General features: G+C 40.6%; 1 protein-coding gene across 4 annotated transcripts in view; it reads right to left on the reverse strand.

Moving 5' to 3' along the window:
- LOC117400404 (E3 ubiquitin-protein ligase HECW1-like) overlaps positions 1-5,897 on the reverse strand; it is a 201,712-nt gene extending 195,815 nt beyond the window's left edge. For all 4 annotated transcript variants that reach the window (XM_034000313.3, XM_034000309.3, XM_034000312.3 and 1 more), the window contains exon 1: positions 5,541-5,897. The gene's annotated coding sequence lies outside the window, so the exon portion shown is untranslated. The remainder of the gene's footprint in view (positions 1-5,540) is intronic.
- Positions 5,898-13,025: the final 7,128 nt, after the last annotated feature.

Consider the following 13,025-nt stretch of genomic DNA (forward strand, 5'->3'; position numbering starts at 1 on the left):
GGTCTAAAATTGTAGTAGCCTTTTGTTTAATGTGTGATTCTGAAGTTATAGCGATCGATCGTATTGTCTTTAAGTCACATTACAAGAAGTGCAAAACAATTACCTCCATCTGCATGTACAGGTTATTTGGGAAATGTCTTGATAAGACCCTCAGCCGAAATATACTTTGCTTGTTTTGCTTTGTCATCCATTTTGGTATTTTACGTCTAATCAAAACAAATCAAAACAATTCAGCACTGACTTTGTCCCACCTGCTACGTACAGTACAGCAGGTCACAGAAAAGCCAGTACAGACGCACTGATAAGACTGATTAAAACATCGTTGTTATCTGAACAGGAAACAAGAAAGTTACACTTTAATTTAATTCAGTTTAGAGGCAAGTTTAAAATCCTGTTCTGTTGTTCGTGTTTATTGGGTTCCTCAAAAACTTGCTCTATCGCACTTCACTGGCTTGCAACCATGCGACAAATGTTGGATTTTTTTCAACATCATCTGATCTTGTGTGTTTTGCGGTCACCGACACACAAGAAAAGGCAGTACGACTTTTCAAAAAAGACGCAGCTCGCAGCAGTGCAGATGATGTCATTCCGACTATCAGAGACCACTGACTGAGACCAAAAATTTGGTCACAGTCAGAAGTATAAACCAGCCTTACCCGCTTTGGAGTGTTTTTTTTTTATTATATTTCTCTAAGTTTGTGTTTTTGCCTAAGTGCAATGCACGCAGGAAGGCAAAGGAATAAAAAAAGCCTATCTACAAAAGAAAGATACGTAGTTTGCGTCGCTTGCGTTGTGCAGTAGTTCACAAGGTTTCTTTCCTCCCTTCACCAACTGAGTTTCCCGATTTTTCACTCTTGCTATCTGGTCACTCTAACCGTATTTCAGTTTGAAAATCGAAGCCTCTCATTGGCTAAACAGGTTAACAGGTAACAAGGAGGAACACCGATATCCCCGATGTGGTGGGAATGGGCTGGGTGGATGGGATTGATTGACAGTTTGCAAGTGCGTGCATCGAATGGCTAAAAACCACATCGAATGACAAAGTGCACACCAAATGGATAAAAGACACATTATTATTATTATTATTATTATTATTATTATTATTATTATTATTATTATTATTATTATTATTATTTGTATCTTAGCAGACACCCTTATCCAGGGCGACTTACAGTTGTTACAAGATATCACATTATTTTTACATACAATTACATTATTTTTTTACACATTATTTTTACATACAATTACCCATTTATACAGTTGGGTTTTTACTAGAGCAATCTAGGTAAAGTACCTAGGTCAAGGTTACAGCAGCAGTGTCCCCCACCTAGAATTGAACCCAAGACCCTCCGGTCAAGAGTCCAGAGCTGTAACCACTATACATTCAATGCCCTTTATACATTGAATATATCAAACTCATATTTAATGTTTGATGTTAGTTTTTAACATTTGACTGTATTTAACATTTAATACTTGCATTTAATATTCAATGTTGAATTTATTATTTGATGTTAAAATGTAACATTTGATACATAAATTTTATATTTAATGCTAGTATTTATTATTTGATGCTAAAATTCAATATTCGATACTTGCTTAAATTTAACATTTAATGAATTGTCATTCATGATTTAATTTTTGTTACTTTCACCTCCCATAGCAACAAGGTGCAAACAGCTGATTGATCGATCTGTCAAGCTTTTACTACAGTAAAATGCTGCCTTTTGTATTGAAATCTATGTGACTGGCAAGGTAACGAGGTGAAAACATCTGATTGGTGGATTAGTAAGAGAGATTACTACAGTAATAAGCAGTGTGTTTGTTATTTAAATCTATGAAATGGCACGTAACGAGAGATCCAAACAGCTGAGTTTGCCCGAAATAGTGGCATGTTTAACACAGTGTAAACGATACCTTTGTTATTGAAATCAATGGGAATTGCAAACGGCAAACACTATTTGTCCGAAATATACCCAAAATAACCCTGTACGGTGTAAGTGGTGGATACTGTATATGAATGGAGCTGTATTACTGAACTGTCCCTGTCTCGCTTTGTTGTTGTTGAAAGATGCTGTGTCTGTGTGCCAGTCGAGCTGACAGGCTGTGATTGGCTCTCGGCAGTTGCAGGTACAGGATTGGTTGCTTTCATCGATTCAAAGTATTGATTGGCTGGCTTTGGTGGATAATAAAATTAATTTGGACAAATTGTGTCTTTGTTTAGATGTGAACTACGCTTAAAAATACAGCAAGTCAAAAAGAAAAAGCCAGCACTTGCGCGGATTGATTTTAAATTTGATTGACAGTTGGTGCTGAGACATTCCAGCGGGCATCTACCGTCTATTAGAGCCCGCTAGAACTGGAAGCTGATTTGCTGATGGTACTGAATCATTTTCTAATACATATTGTTAATGCATGGGGGTGTTCAAACATGTCCTGTGTCTGGGAGCTGAGGTAAATGACAGCCATATGGTTTGAATTCCACCTAGAAGTTTCATTAGTTCACTGAATAATTCAGTTCAAATCAATTATTTATTATTTAACCAGCAAGAGAGCCCACTGAAATGTACATCTCAATTAATCATAAACAAATGACAATCAAATAAAAAAAGAAAAATCCCACAAACATCACCAATGCTATATTTACTTACAACTGATTTTAACAAATCATGGACTCCTTGTTTAAAGCTGGTCCATCTAGGCAACTTACAAAAATATACAACGCAGTACAACACAATTTTCCAGATTCTATGTTGCCTCAGCTCGCAAACACATTTAAATTGTTGCCTCATAGTGATTTTTTGTACATAACGCCATACAAAGAGAAGCTGTAGACCAAATTATACAATACAGAGATACTGAAGAACTAGGAGATTAAAAATAACATTTACAAAGTTTAAATTCAATTTGTTACACATTTAAACTTGACTGTAGTTTGTTTTGCAAAACACACACTAGTTACCCAGGAACAATTAAACAAGCATGTGGATGAAAATATGTCGCTTGTGACCATGCCATGGACATCTGGTGTACTAGGCTCTTATGTGGAACAACCAACATAGTATCCTACCAGTAGTGTTTTGGCTAATGGTATATTATATTTAGCAATTCAAATATATAAGGAACAAATTCAGAAACACTATGTTGATCTACAGTATTTTAAAGAAAGAAATCAGTATTTTACATATTGTACTATTGTTATTGCAGATAAATGATGGGAAAAAATGTTTAGCTCAACAGATGGACTGTGGACTGTAAGTACCATAAAAAAAATTAAAAAAAAGATCTGAATGCATGGAATATACATGTACAGTGTATTAAGCCACCAGTGAAATTATCTGTCTGGATTAGAATGTGCTTTGTTTTTTGTTATCATGAGGTTGCCAGTATTTATCACTTAAGAATGCAAGAATTCAATTTCCAACAGGTACATTGTTCCTAAAACCTCCTCAGTTATATCAAGTTTCACATTAATCGTATTTATAGCACACCTTTGGGATATATCCATATCAAGAAAAGGGCAAAGCAGCAGGGAATACATTTATGCATACTTGTAATCCAGCAATTACAATAAAACCTGAACTAACTGGTCACCAAAGGAGACTGAACATGTGTGTGGCTGTTTATTAGAGGTGCCTCTGACATTCACATAAACCGAAAAAAATAGAATGACTTTCTGTTTATTTATTTATTTATTTATTTATTTATTTTTAATCACTGGTAGGAGCAGGTTAGTGTAGCCATTTAAAGAGGTTTGTATGTATTTTCAAATAGTATTTGTATAATATACAGCTAAAACTGTTTACAACCTCTATCTGGTTTCACATTAGCCCACTAAAATGCAGGTATCTGACCAAAGTCTGCATCTCCTTTTACTTTCTATATGCTACCCATGTCTTGGCACATAACTAAACTTCTTTTTTTTTCTTCGTAATTTAAGATTTAAGATACCTAATTCTTTTAAAAGCAAACATCTTAACAGTCCCCCCACCCCAATTACAGTTATCACCAGAACATACCTAGAATGTAAAGCAGGGTCCAGTTAGATACATTTGTTTAGTTGGCTCACTGGAGTGATAGAACCAGTCTAATCCTTACATCCTCCAGTGTTATTAGAAGCACAATAATCAGAATGGCAACCAGAAGGTAACTCTTTTTTTTTAAAATATCTGAAGATTTCAAGTCATTGTTTTTTTCAATAAGCTTTGTAACATGTTTCCTTCTTTATTCAACCAAAAAAATAGAAGCTTCAATACTCTTTGTTTCATAATTTCAAGAAACAGATCAAACAGCAACAGAAGCCTGCATGGGAGGATTCCATATTGGATTTAAAAGGCACAAAAACAATCAAATATATATATATATATATAGGGGAGAGAGATGTACTTCAAAGTTCAGGGGAATGATAATCCCTTCTTATTGAACAAAATTATATAAAAAAAACAATTCCCCAGCTAAAACCAGTAGCTACACTAACTGCAATCCCACCCTGATTTGAAAGAGCAACTGGCCACCTGCTATGTGACATCAAAAGGGCTTCACTGTAGATTTGTGTAAGTGCTGTCTTATTCAGAATGGTTATCTGTCTTACTGAATTATCAGCAACACAATTAAAGGCGTTGATTAACAATGCAGTCCCTTCTGTATTGGGTGCTGCTGGGGAATAGTAGTAAGGGTAGGGTGGGGGTGGTGCTGTGGGGGGAGATTCCAGCCTCCATTTATTCCATCAGTGGACAGTACAGTCGACAAACGCTGCACTTGCTGAACGCAGCAGAAAAACACTACATTAGTTCCTAGTATTAGTTTACGTTATACTGCTGTTTCACATACAGAACTGAAGAAGGGCACCTGTTCATTATTCTATAATGGTTCTAGCATTAACATGCATTAAATCAATTTCATGGCACAGTTATGTGTATAGATATACATGATGTGTGCACATGAATAGATCTGTAAAGACTATCCTGTCCTGCACACACAATACTAATGCTATACTGAAACCTGTTTACATTAGCGTATCAATTTATTGAAAGTTTTCCTTCGACAATTGAAAACGGCTTCATCAGAAGAAGAAATAAATCTCTCTATATAAGGCCATTAGCGTTCAACGTCGTTTAACGTAATTGCTTTCTTTAAATAAATTGCGCATGGCAGAGCTGTTGATAATATGTATTCTATCTAGTCTGACTAGTCATTGCATTTTTGTATGAACCATTTAAACACCGAGAGGGGCCATTTCTGCAACGGGATTAGAGGTATCAAACGCATAGTACAAAGAAACAAAATAGGATGTCTGACTCATAAATATCATATAGTTTACTGGCTGACAGACTATGAATAACTGTATTATAAAATCCAACTTCCACATAAACACACAAAAACTGAATATTGTGCTTGCCGCAGCTGAGTGATGCATTACTGTACCTGGTGCCATCGCTACACTGCACTACAGCGGACGATTTGTTCCAATTCAGATTTTAAGTATCATCATTAAAATACATGCACGCGTAATATCATGCGAAAATATAGTTAAAGTACATTACCTGGAACAATATCACCTGTGTGAATCATACTCCACTGTCCATCTTATATCCGAAACGTGGCTCTCATGACTAGGTGTAGTAGCGGGGCACAAAGCCCAGTCATTGACGTACCATATTCCTGTACAAACAACAGATCCTACAATATTTCGCTGCACACAACATCCCCCTTTCCATTCTTCTGACTCTTTCTGGGTACCAGACAGCTGCAGCCAATCACAATCAATTTCTTTGCATAATTAGATTATCTGGTTCCTCCTCTTTACTGCTTCCAACTAAGTACGCCGTTTTTTTTACTACCACATAAAAAGTGCTGATAGATGTGTACCTTCCTCTCTCGGAAGAGACTGCTGTTTGAATCCCATCGATGTAGGACATGTATTTATTTAACTGCTGGGCACATTTAACTGTTTTGTCAAAATACAATTCAAGTAAAGACTTTTTTTTTTTTAATAATTGTCCGCTAAAATAAAGGGAACCTTAGTTTAATTAAAAAAAAAAAAATTAAAAAAAACTCCTGCAGCTAAAACAAAAAAAAATACAAATTAAAATTATTCACGTTAGGGATATACAAACCATTGTACAATTTAGCTGAGAAATAATGTACCGTATTGAATAACTTGGATTTCAGGTTATTCAATATTCATTACATGTGAAATTAAATCAGTGAAAGATGTGTCATTACATTACAAATTACCAACTAAAACAAACTACAATACCTTCCAGCACAGACTGAAAAAACCCTCTCTCTCTCCCTTATTTATTTTTATTTCACAATTCTGTATATACAGGTGATGGACACGACTCATCATTTTGTTTATAATATCTCGTTATGGTGCGGTGGAGGAATGTGCACAGGTGGAAATTGTCGAGTATTGCCAAGTATTGTCCTTGCCATGATCCCTGAGGATCTCCACCGTAGGGCTGCTGCCAATGATGGGGGTATCGTGGAGGAAGCTGAGACGGCGCTGCAGCTTCTGATGAACGGAGTTGGGCAAAGGCATGCTGCATTTGCATACGTTTACAGAGGAACTCGTTCTCACTCTCTCGCCGTCTCTCCTCTGCAGCTAATTCCAACTTCAGCTGTGCGTCTTGCATCTCTCTGAAGTTCTTCTGTGCTTGTTCTTCCATTGCAGCGATAGTGTGCATTATCACTGCAAGGTTTCCCTTTTTCCTTTTATCCTACTTCACCATACGTCTGCAGCTGTTGGATGGATGGTAATAGGGAGGGCTCGCCTAAAATATCGAAAAATAAATTCTAACACTGTGATTTAAAAAAAAAACAAAAAAACATATACATATTAGCAGGTCATTATCAGCCATTGGTTGCAACCTGATCTCACAGCAAAAACGTTATCATGGTAACGTTTTCACTAGGCTCTGAAACGTTACCTACATACCGTATTTCAGCGTTTTTGCTGCATCAACCACAATGCTTTGCAGGTGAAATTGTGATGTTTTCAAAACGAATATTTCAATTGTTGCATTTATACAGATTATTTATTTGTGATTTAGAACGACAAATTAGTTTGCTTTTAGATAACAACATTATCTATTAAAACATTATAATATTGTAACCAATGACTTACAGTACTAATATTATATTAATAGGCCTAATAATAATACTAATATAATGTGTTGGTGAGGACAATAGGCTACGTTTACCTGAAAAGCTTTCCAGAGGCCTTGATCTCTTCAACCCTCTCTCTCTCTCTCTCTCTCATTCCAGAGCAAAGATCCATTTCACCTGAAGATTTAACCAAAATATCCATGAACAAAACATAACCCACGCATTCCCACTGAGGTTATTGTTGTAGAAAATACTGCAACAGATTTTGCAAATTATTTCAATATATTCTTAGAAAAACAAAGTTATTAACTATTTTACTACAGTAGATCTGTCAATTGTGTTTTTAGACAAAATACACCCCTGTTGTGCTCTCATTATCTGGGTCTTCCTTTTCGTCGCTGACCTGTTCGCCAGTGGCACTTGTGTCCAAACTGTAGGATGGTGATGAGGCTGGCCTGTCGTGAATAATTAGATCCATTTGATCAAAATAAATAAATGTGCTCCTTCCACTGCCCGATGTGTTTTTTTTATTTTGTTTTTATATTCCCTCACTGGTGATTTTATTTTAGAGCAGCACTGCTCTGCAGTACGCTTTGCATAGTCATCAACACTAATTTTGTGGAGATCACCAGCGATCTGCCAGTACACCTCAATGTTTCGACAGCACCCACTGAGTTGCTGTTGGGCGGTTGTCTCCCTACAATTTAATAAGACAGAGCACCTTATTTTGGCATTTTTTGGTGTAGCCATGATAAAGGTACTGCTCACCGTAAAATGTAAAGCAGTTTAAAGTATTTAAACTGTAAAGCAAGAGGTGCGCGTGCTTCTGAATATTTACTTCACTGTATCAATACCGTGTTGGTTTACCTGTCCACACTTAATCTATTCCGAGTCGTATCGAAACAGTACTGGTATGAAACCTGCTCTTTTTTTAGTTTTTTACCGATACAGTTATATTGGTACGACACCGATAAGAACTCCAGTCTGGACAGATGTTTCAGTACTGTTTCGGTACTGTTTCGGTACGGTTCCGCAACAATACTGGTATAAAAAAGCTAGTGTGAACAGGGCATAAAATACTTATTTAAAAAAAAAAAAAACAGGATTTAATTTTTCTTCGGAAGAAAATCTTTACTGAAATTTCAATATTCAATATTTTCATTGTTGCTGGTTACATGGCAAATCGTCCTACAAATGTGTTCAACTGTGTTAACAATTGCGGTCAATATAGAAACAGAGCAGTTTAAAACGTGAACAATTAAGCGATTGAGCCCGTCGATGTGGGCTCTACCGCGTGGTAGATGACCGCAACTGGAGCTATGCGTCCCAAGCCGTAGGCGGGGGCGTGAACGAAAGTCAAGGTCATCTACCACACGGTAGAGCACGCATCGAGAGGGCTCTATCGCTATTAGAAAACTATTTATTTCTTTATTTTCTCTTTAAAAAAACCCTCTAAAACCCATATTTATTTTGAACTTCTGATATTTCGACAGGTAACCTTCAACTGAGGAAAATAGTCCCTAACATAATTAGAATAGAAAAACAACATACACGTAGAGAAAACTGTTTTTTTTGGCTAACATTTATTTATTGGGGTCTTACTCTATCTTATTATAATTTATCTGGACATTGCCAGATAAATTAACTGTACAATTGGGGAATAGTCCGTGTAGTACAGAGTAAGACTCGAAACTTGTTGGAGGCGTGGCGTCATTCAAGCGGGCAGGGAGTGGATTGGCTGGTGCGGAAAGAACTGAAACAGGTTTGGCAGTTTGACTGGCTGGTTTTGAGGCAGGGTGTTGTTTGGATCCAGCTGATGACAGAATTGTGGACCAAGCGTGTCCTGTACCTGCAACTGCCGAGAGTCAATCACAGACTGTAGGCTCAACTAGAGCACAGACACAGCATCTTTCAACAACAATAAAGCGAGACGTGAACAGTTCAGTAATATTGCTCCATTCATTCAACAGTGCTGGCCAGGCAGCAAAAAGAAGGGAGGACATGATTGTTGGGGACTCCATATTGAGAAACACAGCAAGTTCAGTTCGCAGTTTGGACTACCTTACTACAACAGTGTGCTGCCTTCCAAGAGCCTCTGTCACGCACATCACTGAGAATGTGGACAGGCTCCTAGAACGAACAGGAGACGACACGGTAGTAGTCGTCCACATCGGTACAAACAACATTGGAAGAGACAGGCCAAGATCCCTGCAAAACAAATTCAGAGAGCTAGAAAGGAAATTAAAAGACAAGGCCAAAACTATGGTATTTTCTGGGATACTGCTGGCACCTTGAAAAGGAGCATACGGACAGCTGGAAATATATAATCAAAAAGCATGGCTGAAATCGTGGTGCACACAGAAGGCTTCACATTTCTTGAACACTGGAGCACATTCTACAACAAGGACTATCTATACAGGCGGGATGGACTGCACTTAAACAAAACCAATCTACTCGGACAAAGGATCCTTGAGAAAGTTCAGAAGCATTTAAACTAGAAAGGAAGGGGGGAGAAAACAAAAAAAACAGAAGGGAGACCACATCAAAACACCCTGAACAAATCACTTAACCTCCTTGTGCTCCATCTTTCGGGTGAGACGTAATTGTAAGTGACTCTGCAGCTGATGCATAGTTCACACACCCTAGTCTCTGTAAGTCGCCTTGGATAAAGGCGTCTGCTAAATAAAACAAATAATATTTAACGTTCTGCCTACACTTGACTTGAAAAACATCAAACAATATGCTTTACTTGGATTACAAGACCTCAACAGTAAAAATAATAATAATAATAATAATAATAATAATAATAATAATAATAATAATAATAATATACACATTCTTAGAAGTTAACTGGTTTATATTCAATTTTTTTTAAATATGTCACTAAACTTAGCAACACTAGCTGCTGAAGAGGAATCACTATTTGCTAAGACAGCTTTCTGGTGTTTCCAAGTTGCCTGCCAGCATGCGACACCTTGTGCAGAGATGCAAGTGGTGCAGAAAGAAATGAGCAGCAAACTGTAAAATACATTCTGCTGTCAATGAAGTAAGGATTTTCCTTCTGTCATTAGTCTTTCTTTTCAAAATGTTAAAATACCCTTTCTCTTCTACAAAGTTTGTAGTCCTCAAACTGTAATAAATAATATATTTAATAAAGGGTGACACATATATCCAAAACACTTACAGGTGTTAAAACTAAAGTCACATTTTGAAATGCAGCAGCATTAAAAATAACGTACGTATTTATTAATGTACTGTATAGAATGCATACTTGTTAAACTTGAGGTCTACCCAGCTTACAAAATCTGAATATCAAAAGACACAGGATGCTGAAAGGGAACAGGATGAATCTAAGGTCAGTTAATCCCGAATCATTGAAATGATTAAGTTCAAAATTGTGGAGAACTGTGACAAAGAGAGAGTGAATTCTTGTTTTAGATCTCCCTTCCGACCGGTGAGGGCACTGGGGAGGAGGAGCAGGCAGAGCCGCGGTGCGCAACGTCACAGACCCGGTCGGGAAGCGCAGTGGCAATCACGCATTGGCTGACGGCGGTTGCCCTCGCTGACCAATGGGGACGGGACGGGGCGTACAAAAGGGGGCGTGGCCCGGGGTTTTGTTCCTTCTGGCAAGGTACAGTGCGTGAGAGAGAGAGAGAGAGAGAGAGAGAGAGAGAGAGAGAGAGAAAGAAACTAGCAGAGAAGCAGGGGAAGGGAATTGGAAGACGGGTCGTTTTCGCGATTGTGCATTTACTTGCTAACCCTTCTACTTCTTGTATTTTTAGAGCACTAACGGGACGCTCCGGGATCACGCCGGAGGAGCGACAACCCGGAAGTGCTGGGTTTATTACCCCCGTGTTTTTCCCATTCCCGGATTACAAAACGGAAGACGGATTGCTTTTGTTGTTTGTTTATTTTGGGACTGCAACCCCGTTTCCCTTTATTTTGTCGGGTTACACATTGTTGTGTACCCCGGCTTCCTTATTGTTTATTTTCCCTATTGTTTGGAGTGCGTTTTGGTATTCTAATTGAAAAGAAATAAAACCAAGGCGCTTAATTGAATAGAGGGCTGGAGTCTATTATTTTACACCACACTACGCCCATCCTGTCACACGTGGTGTCAGGAGTGGGATGGACCCAACCACTTTGTCGGTGATCCTGGAGGCGTTGGACAGCCGGAGGGAGGCTGAGGAACGGAGGAGGGAGGAGAGATACACGGCTCTTATCGAGAGGGTCGGGATGGGGATGACGTCAGCGGCGACGGGCCCCGTGCTGGTTGCCCCGAAGGCCCGGGCCCAGAAAATGACGGTGGAGGATGACCCGGAGGCCTACCTGGTAGCCTTTGAACGGTTGGCTACCACTGCAGCATGGCCCCGGGAGTACTGGGCGAGCCAACTTGGTCCCTGCTTGATCGGGGAAGCACAAGCAGCGTACCGGGCCATGACTGACGACGATGCCGCCCAGTATGACCTGGTTAAGCAGGCTATCCTCCGCCGTCTCAATATCACGGGGGAGACTCATCGGGTCAGATTCCGGGAGTTCCGGCGACCCCCCAACACCCGGCCCAGGGTGGTAGCCCAGCAATTATGTGACCACATGGCGCAATGGCTGAACCCCAGTCAGAAAACCGGGATTCAGATGGGGGAGGCCATTGTGATGGAACAATTCTGCCATGTGGTCGGGGCTGAGACGCAGGCGTGGGTACGCCGGCATAACCCCACGACGCTGGAGCAGGCCATGGCGTTAGCCGAAAACTTCGAGGACTCCCTGGTGTCCGCCCGAACCACCCTGCTGGACTGCCCCCCTCCCTCCGCTGCCAAAGGACCGCCGTCGAACCTTTTTCCCGGACCCAGGGCCGTCAGATCACCAGCCCCGTCGGGCCACCCGGCCCCCTTACAATGGAGGCAGAGGTTGGCCCCCAGCTGGGGTAGAATGGTTCCCCCTGCCCCGCTGTCATACCAGCAGCGGGACAAATATGTACCGCCTTTACCCTCTGCCCCACCCGTCTGTTTTAGGTGCCAGCAGCCGGGACACATTGCCAGATACTGCCCGGCGGCCATGGAGTGCGACGTGGCTGCGTGTCACCTGGCGTCTGAGACAGGTAGGAAATGGGGAAATGGTCGGGAGGGCCCGTGTATGGTTGATGTTGTATTGGGGAATGTGAACACCCACGCCTTAGTGGACACAGGGTGTGAGCAAACTTTAATTCGAACAGCTCTCCTTGGCGGTATGTCATGGCAGCCACAAGGCCAGGTGGCAATCTCCTGTATCCATGGGGATACGGCGACATACCCCACTCTAAAAGTATATTTATCGGTAGGCCCGATAAAGCGCCACCTAGTAGTGGGGGTGGCCGAAAAGTTGCCACATCCAGTTATTCTGGGTCGAGACTGGCCGCAATATAAAGATTTAGTGAAAATATCGGCAGCCTCGACCACACGTGTAGACACGGCAGACCCCCGGGGAAGGGAAGTAATTGGTACTGTTTTTCCCTTCCATACAGAGCTGTTTTCTCCACTTTTTCGTCCTAGAAAAACACGTAAGGAGAGACGGAAGGAAAAGTGGGAAGGCGCATCGATAAGACACGGTTGGGGTCTGGCGGGAGAAGGTGCTGATGGTCCCAAACGTCAATCGAAGGGAGTCGGAACGCAGTGTGACCGGGCGGGCGAGGTTACTGGACCCTCGAAGGTAGAGACTGCTCCAGCCCCTGTCAATATCCCGGACGTGTGGGCCTCAAGCGCGGACCTAGTGTGGGAGCATAACAACGACCCCACACTGGTGCACGCTTGGGAACAGGTCCGGTCTATTGAGGGTAAGGATGTTGACGGCATTGGGATGCTGGTATATCCCCATTTTGTGGTAGAGGGGCACTTGCTTTATAGAGTAAACCCAGCCCCGGGCACAGGACAGCCTGTCAAACA

The sequence above is a fragment of the Acipenser ruthenus genome, chromosome 4 (assembly GCF_902713425.1).
Source record: "Acipenser ruthenus chromosome 4, fAciRut3.2 maternal haplotype, whole genome shotgun sequence".
In the NCBI taxonomy this organism is placed as follows: domain Eukaryota; kingdom Metazoa; phylum Chordata; class Actinopteri; order Acipenseriformes; family Acipenseridae; genus Acipenser; species Acipenser ruthenus.